The following is a 13,222-nucleotide window of genomic DNA, read 5'->3' as shown; positions in this document are numbered from 1 at the left end:
ACTGGGGACCCTCTCGTGATCAAAGTGTGTAGATCAGGGGAGAGAACCTGAGCACGGCCTCCCTCATGTTTTTGGCTCCTGATGTGGCCAGGGATGAGTGTGTAGAGCAAGGTTTGCCAGCACAACTGGCTCTTTGGATGGCACTCTGAGAGAAGGCAAGGCACGTCAGGGTGGGGGAGACTTGTGGGGTTTGTGGGTCCCAGGATGGAAGCTCGAAATGATTGTTGGTGTATCTCATCGAATCATAGAATTTACTGTGCAGAAGGAGGCCATTCGGTCAATCGAGTCTGCACTGGCCCTTGGAAAGAGCACCCAAGCTCATACCTCCACCCTATCCCCACACCTCCACCCTATTCTCGTAACCCCACCAAACCGTTTTTGGACACAAAAGGCAATTTAGCATAGCTAATCCACCTAACCTGCACATCTTTGGACTGTGGGAGGTAACCGGAGCACCCGGAGGAAACCCACGCAGACACTGGGAGGATGTGCAGACTCCGCACAGACAGTAACCCAGCAGGGAATCGAACCTGGGACCCTGGAGCTGTGAAGCAACTGTGTTAATCACTGTGCTACCATGCTGCTCCTTGCTACCGTGCTGCCCTTCTCCAATTCTTTACAAATACCAGAATGGTTGCTGGTGTCGATTGCACAGCGCTGGTGGTGTTGCTGGTGGCAGCCGAGACGGCCAGACACCAGAGAAGGCAGCAGCGACGACGCATGTTGGAGTTGGCACTCCATGTACAGGGGTCCGCTGCACACCCTGAAAACCCAGCCACCCATCAGGCTGAGCGGGTCTCAGAAGGGGAGGCCAGAAATGGCCCAGGTTGTGCAGGCATTGTTGGCCATTCAATGAGACAACGGACAGCATATGACGCAGAAGACGCCATGTCAGGAGAGATACAGTGTGGAACCGGTGGCTTGTCCTCAAGGACATGGAACCACGTGGAGGAGGGCACCTGCTCCCAGTGGCTATAAAGGTCATCGGCACCCTTAACTTTTATGCCACTAGTTCGATTGAGGACCTGATCAGCATTTCACAATCTACAGTCCACAGGTGTGTCCGGAAGGTAAAGGATGCCATGTTTCCGGGCATCAGTCTTTATCACATTTGAACATTTGAACCAGCAAGATGCCCGGGCTGCAGGATTTGCTGCCAATGCCAGGATGCCTCAGGTCCAGAGGGCAATCAATGGCACGCGTGTCACTCTGTGTGCACCGGGGCATCAGAGTGCCCTTTAGGGCAGCACGGTAGAATAGTGGTTAACACAGTTGCTTCACAGCTCCAGGGTCCCAGGTTCGATTCCCGGCTTGGGTCACTGTCTGTGTGGAGTCTGCACGTTCTCCCCGTGTCTGCGTGGGTTTCCTCTGGGTGCTCCGGTTTCCTCCCACAGTCCAAAGATGTGCTTATTAAGTGAATTGGCCATGATAAATTGTCCTTGGTGTCCAAAAAATGTTAAGTGAGGGTTACTGGGTTACGGGAATAGGGTAGATATGTGGGCTTCAGTCGGGTGCTCTTTGTAAGGGCCGGTGCAGACTCAATGGGCCAAATGGCCTCCATCTGCACTGTAAATTCTATGATCGATGAATTCTATTATCTACTCATGTTCAGATTGTGTGCGATCACCACTTCCGTATCATGCACTTGTGTGCTGCTACCCAGGCAGGGCTCATGACAGCTATATCCTGGGGCACCCGGAAATCCCGGTGTCTTTGAGGCCCACCCCAGGATGACGGGTTGGCTTGTGAGGGACAAGGGATACCCGCTGAGGTCATGGTCGATGATGTTGGTGCGGAGGGCTGAGACTGAGACGGAGACCGTTATAACGAGGGCTTGATCCCACCCGTGCTGTAATTGAGTGGTGCTCCGGTCTGCTGAAAATGCAGTTCCAATGCTTGGACCGCTATGGTGGTACCCTGCAATACACCCCCAGGTGATCTCTCGCTTTGTAGTGGCTTGCTGTGCCCTCCACAACCTGCACATCAGCGGGGCAACATGGTGGAGGAGGAGAAGTAGGGACATATGGCCTCGTCTGAGGAGGTGGAGGGGGCGGACCAGGAAGAGTTGGATTTCGAGCCCGAGGAGGAGCCGAAGAATGGAGGACAGGTGGCGACAATGGTCTAGCAAACTCGGAGGACCAGGGAGGCCCTCATCTTCTCCAGATTCTCATTGGATGGGGCTATGTCCATCAACTTAACCCCCCATTTCTCTCCCTCCCTCCAATCCCTCCTTCCACATCCCCCTATTGCCCTTCTTCCCTCCAATTCCGCCGTCTCACCCACCCACCCCATTACACCACACCCTCCCGACCACCCTGATTCACCATCCAAAGGCCTGTGTAATATCACTCCAGAGTGATGGGCCTGTGTCAGCACTGTGAGCGGGTCATAAATACAAAGGTGGATAGTGATGACCACTCGCTCTGAGGAAAGCTCTGGTGCCCCTCAGTTGCTGCAAAAGTCTCACTCCTGACTTTCTGCTGACAGTGCACTACTCCCTTTGAATTGCGTCCCTGGTCTGCCACATATGCCACATAGAATCATAGAATTTACAGTGCAGAAAGAGACCATTCGGTCCATCGAGTCTGCACCAGCTCTTGGAAAGAGCACCCCACCCAAGCCAATACCTCCACCCCATCCCCGTAACCCAGTAACCCCACCTACATTTTTGGACACTAAGGGAAATTTACCATGGCCAATCCACCTAACCTACACATCTTTGGACTGTGGGAGGAAACCAGAGCACCCGGAGGAAACCCACGCAGACACGGGGAGAACGAGCAGACTCCGCACAGTCACCCGTGGCCAGAATTAAACCCGGGACCATGGAGCATGCTCCAAAAGACCTAACAGCACGTGGGGTTAGGAGGCTTCCCCCTGCCAGTGGTCCCAAAGATGAGGGCAGCACTCAATTTCTTTGTGTCTGGATATTTCCAGAGGCCTGTGCAGCATTTCAGAATCAGCCACACATTGGTGCACACAGGAGGTGATCAAAGGCCTTTACAGGAGGGCCCATCATTATGCAAACTTTTCTCCAGATAAGGATAAACAGGCTCAGATTTTCATGGACTTCACAACTACGGCTGGGTTCCCGAGGGTGCAAGAAGCAATAGACTGCACCTGACTATATAGGCTCCCTGGTGTGGTGTTGGGTGCTCTGAGGTACAGATGAACCAACACGGTTGCAATTGGTACACCGCTGTTTTATTCCAACTTGCTATTTACAGATTTGTCTTGATACTCTGCACGTGGTGACTCCCTGAGTGTGTTGTTAATCAGGTCCTGTCCTTGTCCTGGTCTCTAGATGGACTGACTACCAGGTGTCGTGTTCCTTGTCTTATACTATCTCTGTCCTTTTCTGTGATTGGCTGTCGTGTTATGTGTGCTAATTTGTCTGTTGGTCTGTCTATCATGATGTGTGTGTTTGAATATCATGACATCTGGCAGCACACATTGATGTTCATCAATCGAAAGGGCTTCCCATGCAGTTGGTGTGCAGCCATTGAACACATATCCTGCACATGGTTCCCTGGGAGTTGCCAATACTCCTACATCTTCAGTCACTCCCAGGAGCTTGCGATCTTGGAGGGGTCAGAAAGTCTGCAGAGATGATGCATTGGTCTGGACTCCAGCCAAGGAAAGGTACAACGCTGTTCATGCCATCACACACTCCCCCATAGAGTAGGAGCTGGAGGCCAAGGTCACCATTCACCTGAGACATCGGAAAGGACAGCTCCGAGTGCTGTCTTACAGGAGTCGAGTTCTGTTCATAAACCAGCTAATTGCCTCCATGTTGTGGTACAGGCTGGTCACTTTGACCCCTGCCCCTGACTTTGTCACAAAAATCCAGAGAATAATAGCATTGCTGCCTCACGACACCGAGGTCCCAGGTTCGATCCCGGCTCTAGGTCACTGTCCGTGTGGAGTTTGCACATTCTCCCCGTGTTTGCGTGAGTTTCGCCCCCACAACCCAAAAATGTGCAGGGTAGATGGGTTGGCCAAGTTAAATTGCCCCTTAATTGGATAAAATGAATTGGGTACACTAAATTTTTTTTTTTAAATCCAGAGAATACGTATACAGTTCTTCTGGGACAAAAGACTGCACTGGGTCACTGCTGAGGTTCTGAATTTCCCACTGAGGGAGATCACTCAGGTGCTGGTGTGTTTTCACACCCAGGCTGCAACCTTCCTCCTTTAGACCCTCTACGTCAAACCCCCTCCTAGATGGTGCACTCTGAAGACGAATGTTTTCCGCTAGATGCACGGCCTGAACTATGATGTGCAGCTACTGTTCATAGTCCTGGTGGGTCTTCGTAACTCCTTGCAGACATTGCTGGTCTTTTACCAGGACCTACTCAAGGTTGTAACATGGCTGCCTTGTGCCACAGCGCTCCTCCATCTGGAGTAGCGACTGTCGTCAGAGGGCTGCTGCTCAGAAATTCATACTTTCACCAATACCGTTTCATGTGGGTGGCAGGGGAACCGGCTGTGGCTGCCAGGGTGACCAGGATTGGAGACATTCTGGTTGGCGGAGGAGTGGTCTGACTGACGCGGCACGAGTTGCCACATCGCAGGGCACAGCCCATGGACAATGCTATCCGTAACTTCAAAACGATCATGCTTAGATCCGATGGCACTCGTGGTCTTGAGGTGGCACAGGTGTGCGGTGGATTCCCATCTGAGTGTACCCCTGCTCGGATGGGATTTCACATTGGTCCCAAGCCTTAAATGCCTCCTCGACATCCGGAGACCCAAAGCCTCGCGGAAATGCCCTCAGTGACCTTTCGCACTGCGCGGGCTGCTGCACACCCTTCACCTCCTTGCCCTTGCCTGTTGCCTGGGCATGACATTGCCACTTGGCGGCGGAGTTCCCCAGTGGACGTCCCCCTGTGAAGGAGTCCTCCCCCTTAACATTGGGGACCTGGGGTGGAGGGTATTGCTTGCAGCAGTCCCATACAACCATACAACCTGGGCATGGCACTAAAGCCATTGTCTGGACTCTGCAGGAGAATGATGATGACTTGTACTGAGGACAGAGCAATGCTTCTCTATTCCTCAGCAATACGTCTGACTCCTGTCAGACAGAGAGATGAACATTTCCTTCTAATGGACAGGCTTATCATGAGGTTCAGACATGTTGGATGACTTCTCATCTGCTGTATTCCCCTCTGAAGTCTGGGATCCTGTTTTTTTCTTTGAACTAGCGTTGCGGTGGGTAGCCTCTCTACACTTTGTCAGCCCATAGCCTCCCCATCACTGGTGAGAAGTGGCAGAAATGAGAGGCCTGAGGATTGATGCTGTGGGTGGGTTAGGGATGGGAGGGGGTGTCCTGTGCGAGCAGCAGCACTTCTTTACTGAGTCATCAACGTGCGAGAGACATAGCGCTGCCATTCTCACACTCCATAGGGATGAAATGCCAAGTGGGCGCAGGGGTTCGTGGAGGCTGGTGCCATGAAATGACAGGTTGGAGGGATCTGCTGGTGAACAAAGTGATGTTTATTACAAGTCTATATTACAATGGTGACCTATCTCAACTGCAGCCTATCTTCACCTGTGCCCACACAGTTTCTTATTCTTCCTCACCCTCCCACTATGTCTATGTGTATCCGCGATCCACAGCTGATGTTGAGGTGGTATGCTGCCATCCATGACCTGCTGCCTGAGATGAATTTGGCAGGCGCCCCCTGGGGGGCCTGGGTCTTGAGGGTCCTGGCCTACTTTCGGGCAGCACTGGTGTTGCAGTGCTGCCCTCCATGGTGTGCTGGGCTGGAGGTGTGTCACTCATAGGGAGGCGGGTGTCAGATGGGCTGGACACCCCCGGGGTCCCCTGGGTGGAGTGCCTTGGGCTGTGCACCTGCCGATCCTCTTCCTTTCAGGTGCCTGGGCTCCCTGTGCTCTTCTAGACATGGAGGGGCAGCTGGAGTGAGATCCCGCCAGTGCCTGCATCATGCATTTGAAGCCTTGTACCATGGAGCTCATGCCCTCAGCCATGGAGGTCATGAGCTGAGCCATGGAGTAGAAATCCCCCACTATGGCGTGCACCTCCTGCACCAAGGTCTCCACTGCAGACGCCTCCCTTACAGTATTGGACATGTTACTTTGGAGTGATAGCACCATCTTCTTGGACAGAAGGCGATGGGACACCTCCAGTCAGCCTTCCAGTCTGAGTAGGGATGCTGTCATCCCTTCCTGATGCTCACGACTCTGCCTTCGCAGTCCCAGCAGTTCTGAGACGACCGGACCCAGGGGTATGTCATTGGCCAGGGGCTCAGCATTGTCCTCGGCTCTGGCATCCCTCCAAGTGCCGGATTCCTGGGATCTCCACCTGCTGTGGATCATCAGATGTGTGGTGCTCGCCAGTGAGTGACCAAGAAGCCTGCCTACTACTTGATCCCATTGAGGTTTGAGGATCTGCACTGGTGGAGGGTGCGAGTGACAGATATGATGCCTCTTCAATGCTGATGTCCGAGCATTCTCCCTCAGAGCTGCTCAGGTCTGTGATTTCCAAGGGGCGTGAGGATAGTCCGGCCTACTCACCTGATTGCTCTGCCAGGGAAGGGAGATAAATGGTTGGGACAATATTTACTCACGTGAGGCTTGAGGAATGACTGTGTGTCCTGAGGCTTTTCACTTTTGTTTGCAGCCCCCACGTCTCCCTTGGCACAGGCACGTCTTGCTCATCTCCAGCCAGCTAAAGGTCTCTTTCCGCAAACAGGGCGAGACATTGAAGTTCGTGCATTACTCTGGGTGGCTGTGTCCTCTCCCCCTGGTTGTGCTTGATTTTGTCCTGCAGAGAGACAGATGGGGAAAGTGTAGGCAGGAGACCTGCCAATTCAGATGGTTGAGGAATGGCGTGCATGGAACATGAGTGGGAGCAGGGATATTAGGAGCAGGGTAGATACTGGGGGGCACTATGGGGATTGGGGTGGGGGGGGTGAGACGGCCTCATGACAGGTGTTGGTAACACAAGATAGCTGGGTAAGAGATTATCTTGGAGGTGCAAGGGGTGTTGTGAGGGGTGTTGTGTTATGCTGCTTCGGATAACACAGGCTGCTACTTGATGCAGTCTTAACTAAAGGATGCTCCAGACTCTGAAATGAGTTCAACGTGTTTATTGAACTATTAACACAGTTTTCAAATGAGTTCGACTCTCTGCTAATCTAACTGTAGTAACTCAGTCTAACTGTACCAGCTTGCTCTAAGCCACGTGCTGGGTTGTGATGCTGCTGATCAACCCTGTCTAACACTCTAGATGTCTGTCTGTGGAAAGAGGCAGGGTGTGAGTGCCTCATCCCTTTTATAGTGCTTATGTCATGCCCCCTTGAGGTGATGCCACCTCTGAGTATCCTGATTGCCCATTGGTTGTGTCCTATTCTGAGTGTTCATTGGTTGCATGTTTGCATATCATGACAAGGGGTGCAGAGAGAGACTGGGGGTCGCAGATTTACCCTGACCTCAAGAAGGAAGCCATTCATCTTCTTGCAGCACTGCTGTCCTGTCCGCTTCTGTGGGGAGCTGACAATGAATAATGCTGCCACTGCCTCCCAGGCGGGGGTAGTCACCTCGCTGGATGGATGCCGGTGAGAACGCAGATATAGGATGTCCCACCTCTGTTACAATCCATCCAGAAGTCTGGTCGGGAATTCCCCTGAGAATTGCAGTGCAGGCTTCCTGGCTGCCATCCCCTCAATTGGATCTGGAACAAGTGCTGGGGAGGCATGTATTTAGATCTCCCCACAGATCGCAGGGATTCAGTTGCTCCGAGGCGAGCGAATCAGCAAGAGGCTGCCACAAGAGCAGCGTGATTCATGTGAATAAAAAAACATTTGTTTAGAAGGTTCAATATTCCGTGAGATTTCCCACCAGCGCTGACGGTGGGATTTGCACTGTTTTTTTCACCACAACTGATATTTGCCATTTTTTGGCAAGATTCCGTCCTGTGACTTTAAAAATGGACATACAGGCCAAAGATGGCTGAGGATGTAAACTCAGTCGTTGGCTAAATTGCTAGTGGGTGATGCTGAGAGAGAGGGAGATAGAGACAGAAAAAGGAATCACACCCTGTTTCCAGATAATGATACAGAAAAAGCACGAAAGCCATATAGAACATAGAACATAGAACATAGAACATAGAAAATACAGCACAGAACAGGCCCTTATAGAAACTAACTGATGCCTCCCGTGGAGATAATGGGAGATGATTATCATCTCAGCAGGAATTATATCCTGTGAGCAATTTCCCAGACCGGTTTGTGGACTCTCAGGTCCAGGTATATACAAAGACTGGGATAAAAGCTAGCTGCAGAACTTGATCAGTGTTGACTAGTGCCTGGTGTGTCAGTGTGTGACACAGGAGGAAAGGCAGCAGACTCCTGCAAGTTGTGCAGGTAACTCTCTCTGGTTGCTGAAGCAAGCCATGTCAGCCAAGCCACAGCTGAAAAGGAAACAGCGCAGCTTCTCAATCAAACTGCTGACCACTGGAACCTCGACAACGACTATTCACCTGCTGAAGTCAGCACTACTAGAATCACGAATCTCAGCATCCACAGCATTCTGCTATCTACTCCTCGGGGACAAGTCAATGACTGATTGTTTTTTGTAAACTTGTTTTTGGACTCTCATTTCTAACTTCTGAATGAATGTGCATGTGTTTTATAATTTTTCTCACACTTCACTCACTCTTTAACTCAAGAAAGCCTGATTAAATGTTCTCCTTTTTAAAAACATGAATATTGGGCTGGGAAAAGATTCTGCAAGGGAAGGAATCATTTTAAAATGAATCTTGTTGCGGCCAAGTGAGGGGGCTGAATAAAGAAAGGGAGCCAGTTCATTCCTCCTCACCCGGGAGAACAAATTTGAGGAACTTCGCCTGGGGACCGGTTGTAACACTATTAATAACCTTGTGTATTGCACTGAGATTAACACATGCTCAACTGCAAACAACTATTATTGATTTAACTTTATTGATCGAACATTTCCCCAACAGAGATGACAGAAGAGAGTGCTAAATAACGCTCAGATCTTGCAATAAACAGTGCCAATATAAAGATTTTTAAAAACAGAGTATTAAAAAAAAGGAAAGATCTTGCAATGAACTACGCTTAAAAAAACTTATATGTTAAAATATAAAATGGCGCATGTACATGAGTTTCCAGAGCACAAAATATGACTAACCAACGACAACCTTAACACCAGTAAGCTTAACAAATATATTACAACTTGAGAAATAATGAAAAAATTATTTTTTTCTTCTTCCTATTAATAATCACTTATTGTCACAAGTTGGCTTCAATTAAGTTAATGTGAAAAGCCACGAGTCGCCACATTCCGGCGCCTGTTCGGGGAGGCCGGTACGGGAATTAAATCCGTGCTGCTGGCCTTGTTCTGCTTCATAAGCCAGCTGTTTAGCCCACTGTGCTAAACCAGCCCCTAACCATTCTGTTTCTTTCTCTTCCTATCTGGCCTATTACTATCCTATTACTATCCCACACCAGACCCCAACAATGGCTAGGATACTGGACAGAAATCCCAATATTTTATTTTAATTTTGTAATACTGTGAGGAAAGGATATCTTGTTCCAGGAGTGATTTCACAAAAAAATAAGCATATGGTGTATTAAAACCAAACTTTATTACTTGCACGGCATTAAAAAATATTTAACATTGCACAAGGAAATAGCTTAGAATTGCCCCTGAAACAATGCTGATCAATACAGTGACACAATAACCCTTAACATAGAACATAGAACATAGAAAATACAGCACAGAACAGGCCCTTCGGCCCACAATGTTGTGCCGAACCTTTGTCCTAGATTAATCATAGATTATCATTGAATTTACAGTGCAGAAGGAGGCCATTCGGCCCTTTGAGTCTGCACCAGCTCTTGGAAAGAGCACCCTACCCAAACTCAACACCTCCACCCAACACCAAGGGCAATTTGGACATTAAGGGCAATTTATCATTGGCCAATTCACCTAACCCGCACATCTTAACTGCTACCTTTACTTCCACTCAAACAATAAAACTATTTCAAGTCCCAATTCACGTTTAAATGTAGTTAACAGACTCAGGAGTATTTGCTGTACAGAGATGTCTTGGGTACTCCACTTTGAGAAAGAAAAATCTTTTGAGACTGCTTGAAAGAAAGAGAGCTGACACTGTATCAGAATAATGAAGAACCTCTGGCTGTATTTCTTCAGAAAGCTTCTCAGTTCATCTTCCAGCTAAAAACTAACATGGAAAACATCAACACCTGACTGCTTCAAACCCTGGCTTCTCTCATTAATTACTTCATCTTACTAAACTGAACACAAAGTATCTAATTAACTACTCCACAGGGAACCCTCTTGATATAAATAAAAGTCCATTAGCCCAAACTTTTATGATGCTTTAATTGTGTCTCTGGCTCCAAAAAACCTAGCTGTCTTTCAAACCAGGATTTTAAAAAACGTGATTGCAACAGTCACACACACACTAACCCAGGCTTTTAACCCTTACCACACCAAATACATATAATACAATATATCTGAAATTCCTACAGTCATCACACTCCAATCTTCACTAGGTTGAATCTGCTCTCTCAACATCTCTAACTGTGTCAACCCTGAACATTGACTTTCACTACCGAGTCCACTTAATAGTTGAGACTGTGGCATTGATTGATTTGTCTTTTTAAAATAAATTTAGAGTACAAAATTATTTTTTTCCAATTAAGGGGTGATTTAGCATGGCCAATCCACCTACCCTGCACATCTTTGGGTTGTGGGGGTGAGACCCACGCAGACATGGAGAACATGTACAAACTCCACACGGACAGTCACCCGGAGCCGGGATCGAACCAGGGTCCGCAATGCTGTGGGGCAGTAGTGCTAACCACTGTGCCACCATGCTGCCCCTTGATTGATTTGTCTTAATCAAAGGCCGAAACTCACTTTGCTCGCTGGCCAAGTACAACTCTTGATCTTCCTGCCCAAAAACATCAACTTATGTTTTCATCCAGGACAGCCTACTTGATAAGCACGCCATCAACAAATATTTAACTGCTTTCACCACCGACGGACTGTAGCAGCAGTGTGTACCATCTACAAAATGCAATGCTGCAACTACCAAGTTTCCTGAGACAGCACACTCCAAACACATGACCATCTAGAAGGACAAGGGCAGCAAGCACATGGGAACACCAACAATTGGAAATTTCCCTCCATGCTATTCACCATCCTGACTGGAAATATATCACTGTCCGTTCACTGTCACTGGGTCAAAATCCTAGATCATCCTCCCGAACAGCACAATAGGTGTACATACACCACATGGACTCCTGAAGTTCAAGAAGGCAACTCAGCATCTCCTTCTCAAGGGAAATTAGGCATGGGAAATAAATGCTGGCCTAGCCAGCAAAGCTCACATCCCACGAATAAATAAATATAACCACATTGTCTCCCACACTCACATTCTTTGCCATAAGACCATAAGACATAGGAGCGGAAGTAAGGCCATTCGGCCCATCGAGTCCACTCCACCATTCAATCATGGCTGATTTCAACTCCCTATACCCGCACTCTCCATAGCCCTTAATTCCTCGAGAAATCAAAAATTTATCAACTTCTGTCTTAAAGACACTCAACGTCCCGGCCTCCACCGCCCTCTGTGGCAATGAATTCCACAGACCCACCACTCTCTGGCTGAAGAAATTTCTCCTCATCTCTGCTCTAAAGTGACTCCCTTTTATTCTAAGGCTGTGCCCCCAGGTCCTAGTCTCCCCTGCACATGGAAACAACTTCCCTACGTCCACCCTATCTAAGCCATTCATTATCTTGTAAGTTTCTATTAGATCTCCCCTCAACCTCCTAAACTCCAATGAATATAATCCCGGGATCCTCAGACGTTCATCGTATGTTAGGCCTACCATTCCTGGGATCATCCGTGTGAATCTCCGCTGGACCCGCTCCAGTGCCAGTATGTCCTTCCTGAGGTGTGGGGCCCAAAATTGCTCACAGTATTCTAAATGGGGCCTAACTAGTGCTTTATAAAGCTTCAGAAGTACATCCCTGCTTTTATATTCCAAGCCTCTTGAGATAAATGACAACATTACATTTGCTTTCTTAATTACGGACTCAACCTGCAAGTTTACCTTTAGAGAATCCTGGACTAGGACTCCCAAGTCCCTTTGCACTTCAGCATTATGAATTTTGTCACCGTTTAGAAAATAGTCCATGCCGCTATTCCTTTTTCCAAAGTGCAAGACCTCGCACTTGCCCACGTTGAATTTCATCAGCCATTTCTTGGACCACTCTCCTAAACTGTCTAAATCTTTCTGCAGCCTCCCCACCTCCTCAATACTACCTGCCCCTCCACCTATCTTTGTATCATCGGCAAACGTAGCCAGAATACCCCCAGTCCCGTCATCTAGATCATTAATATATAAAGAGAACAGCTATTGCCCCAACAATGAACCCTGCGGGACACCACTCGTCACCGGTTGCCATTCCGAAAAAGAACCTTTTATCCCAACTCTCTGCCTTCTGCCTGACAGCCAATCGTCAATCCATGTTAGTACCTTGCCTCGAATACCATGAGCCCTTATTTTACTCAACAGTCTCCCGTGAGGCACCTTATCAAAGGCCTTTTGGAAGTCAAGATAGATAACATCCATTGGCTCTCCTTGGTCTAACCTATTTGTTATCTCTTCAAAGAACTCTAACAGGTTTGTCAGGCACGACCTCCCCTTACTAAATCCATGCTGACTTGTCGTAATCCGTCCCTGCACTTCCAAGAATTTAGAAATCTCATCCTTAACGATGGATTCTAGAATCTTGCCAACATCCGAGGTTAGGCTAATTGGCCTATAATTTTCCATCTTTTTTCTTGTTCCCTTCTTGAACAGGGGGGTTACAACAGCGATTTTCCAACCCTCTGGGACTTTCCCTGACTCCAGTGACGTTTGAAAGATCATAACTAACGCCTCCATTATTTCTTCAGCTATCTCCTTTAGAACTCCAGGATGTAGCCCATCTGGGCCCAGAGATTTATCAATTTTTAGACCTCTTAGTTTCTCTAGCACTTTCTCCTTTGTGATGGCTACCATATTCAACTCTGCCCCCTGACGCTCCTGAATTGTTAGGATATTACTCATGTCTTCTACTGTGAAGACTGACGCAAAGTACTTATTTAGTTCCTCAGCTATTTCCTTGTCTCCCATCACTAGATTACCAGCGTCATTTT

Source organism: Scyliorhinus torazame, chromosome 8 (genome assembly GCF_047496885.1).
Source record: "Scyliorhinus torazame isolate Kashiwa2021f chromosome 8, sScyTor2.1, whole genome shotgun sequence".
Classification (NCBI taxonomy): domain Eukaryota; kingdom Metazoa; phylum Chordata; class Chondrichthyes; order Carcharhiniformes; family Scyliorhinidae; genus Scyliorhinus; species Scyliorhinus torazame.
Note: the sequence above shows the minus strand (reverse complement) of the source record.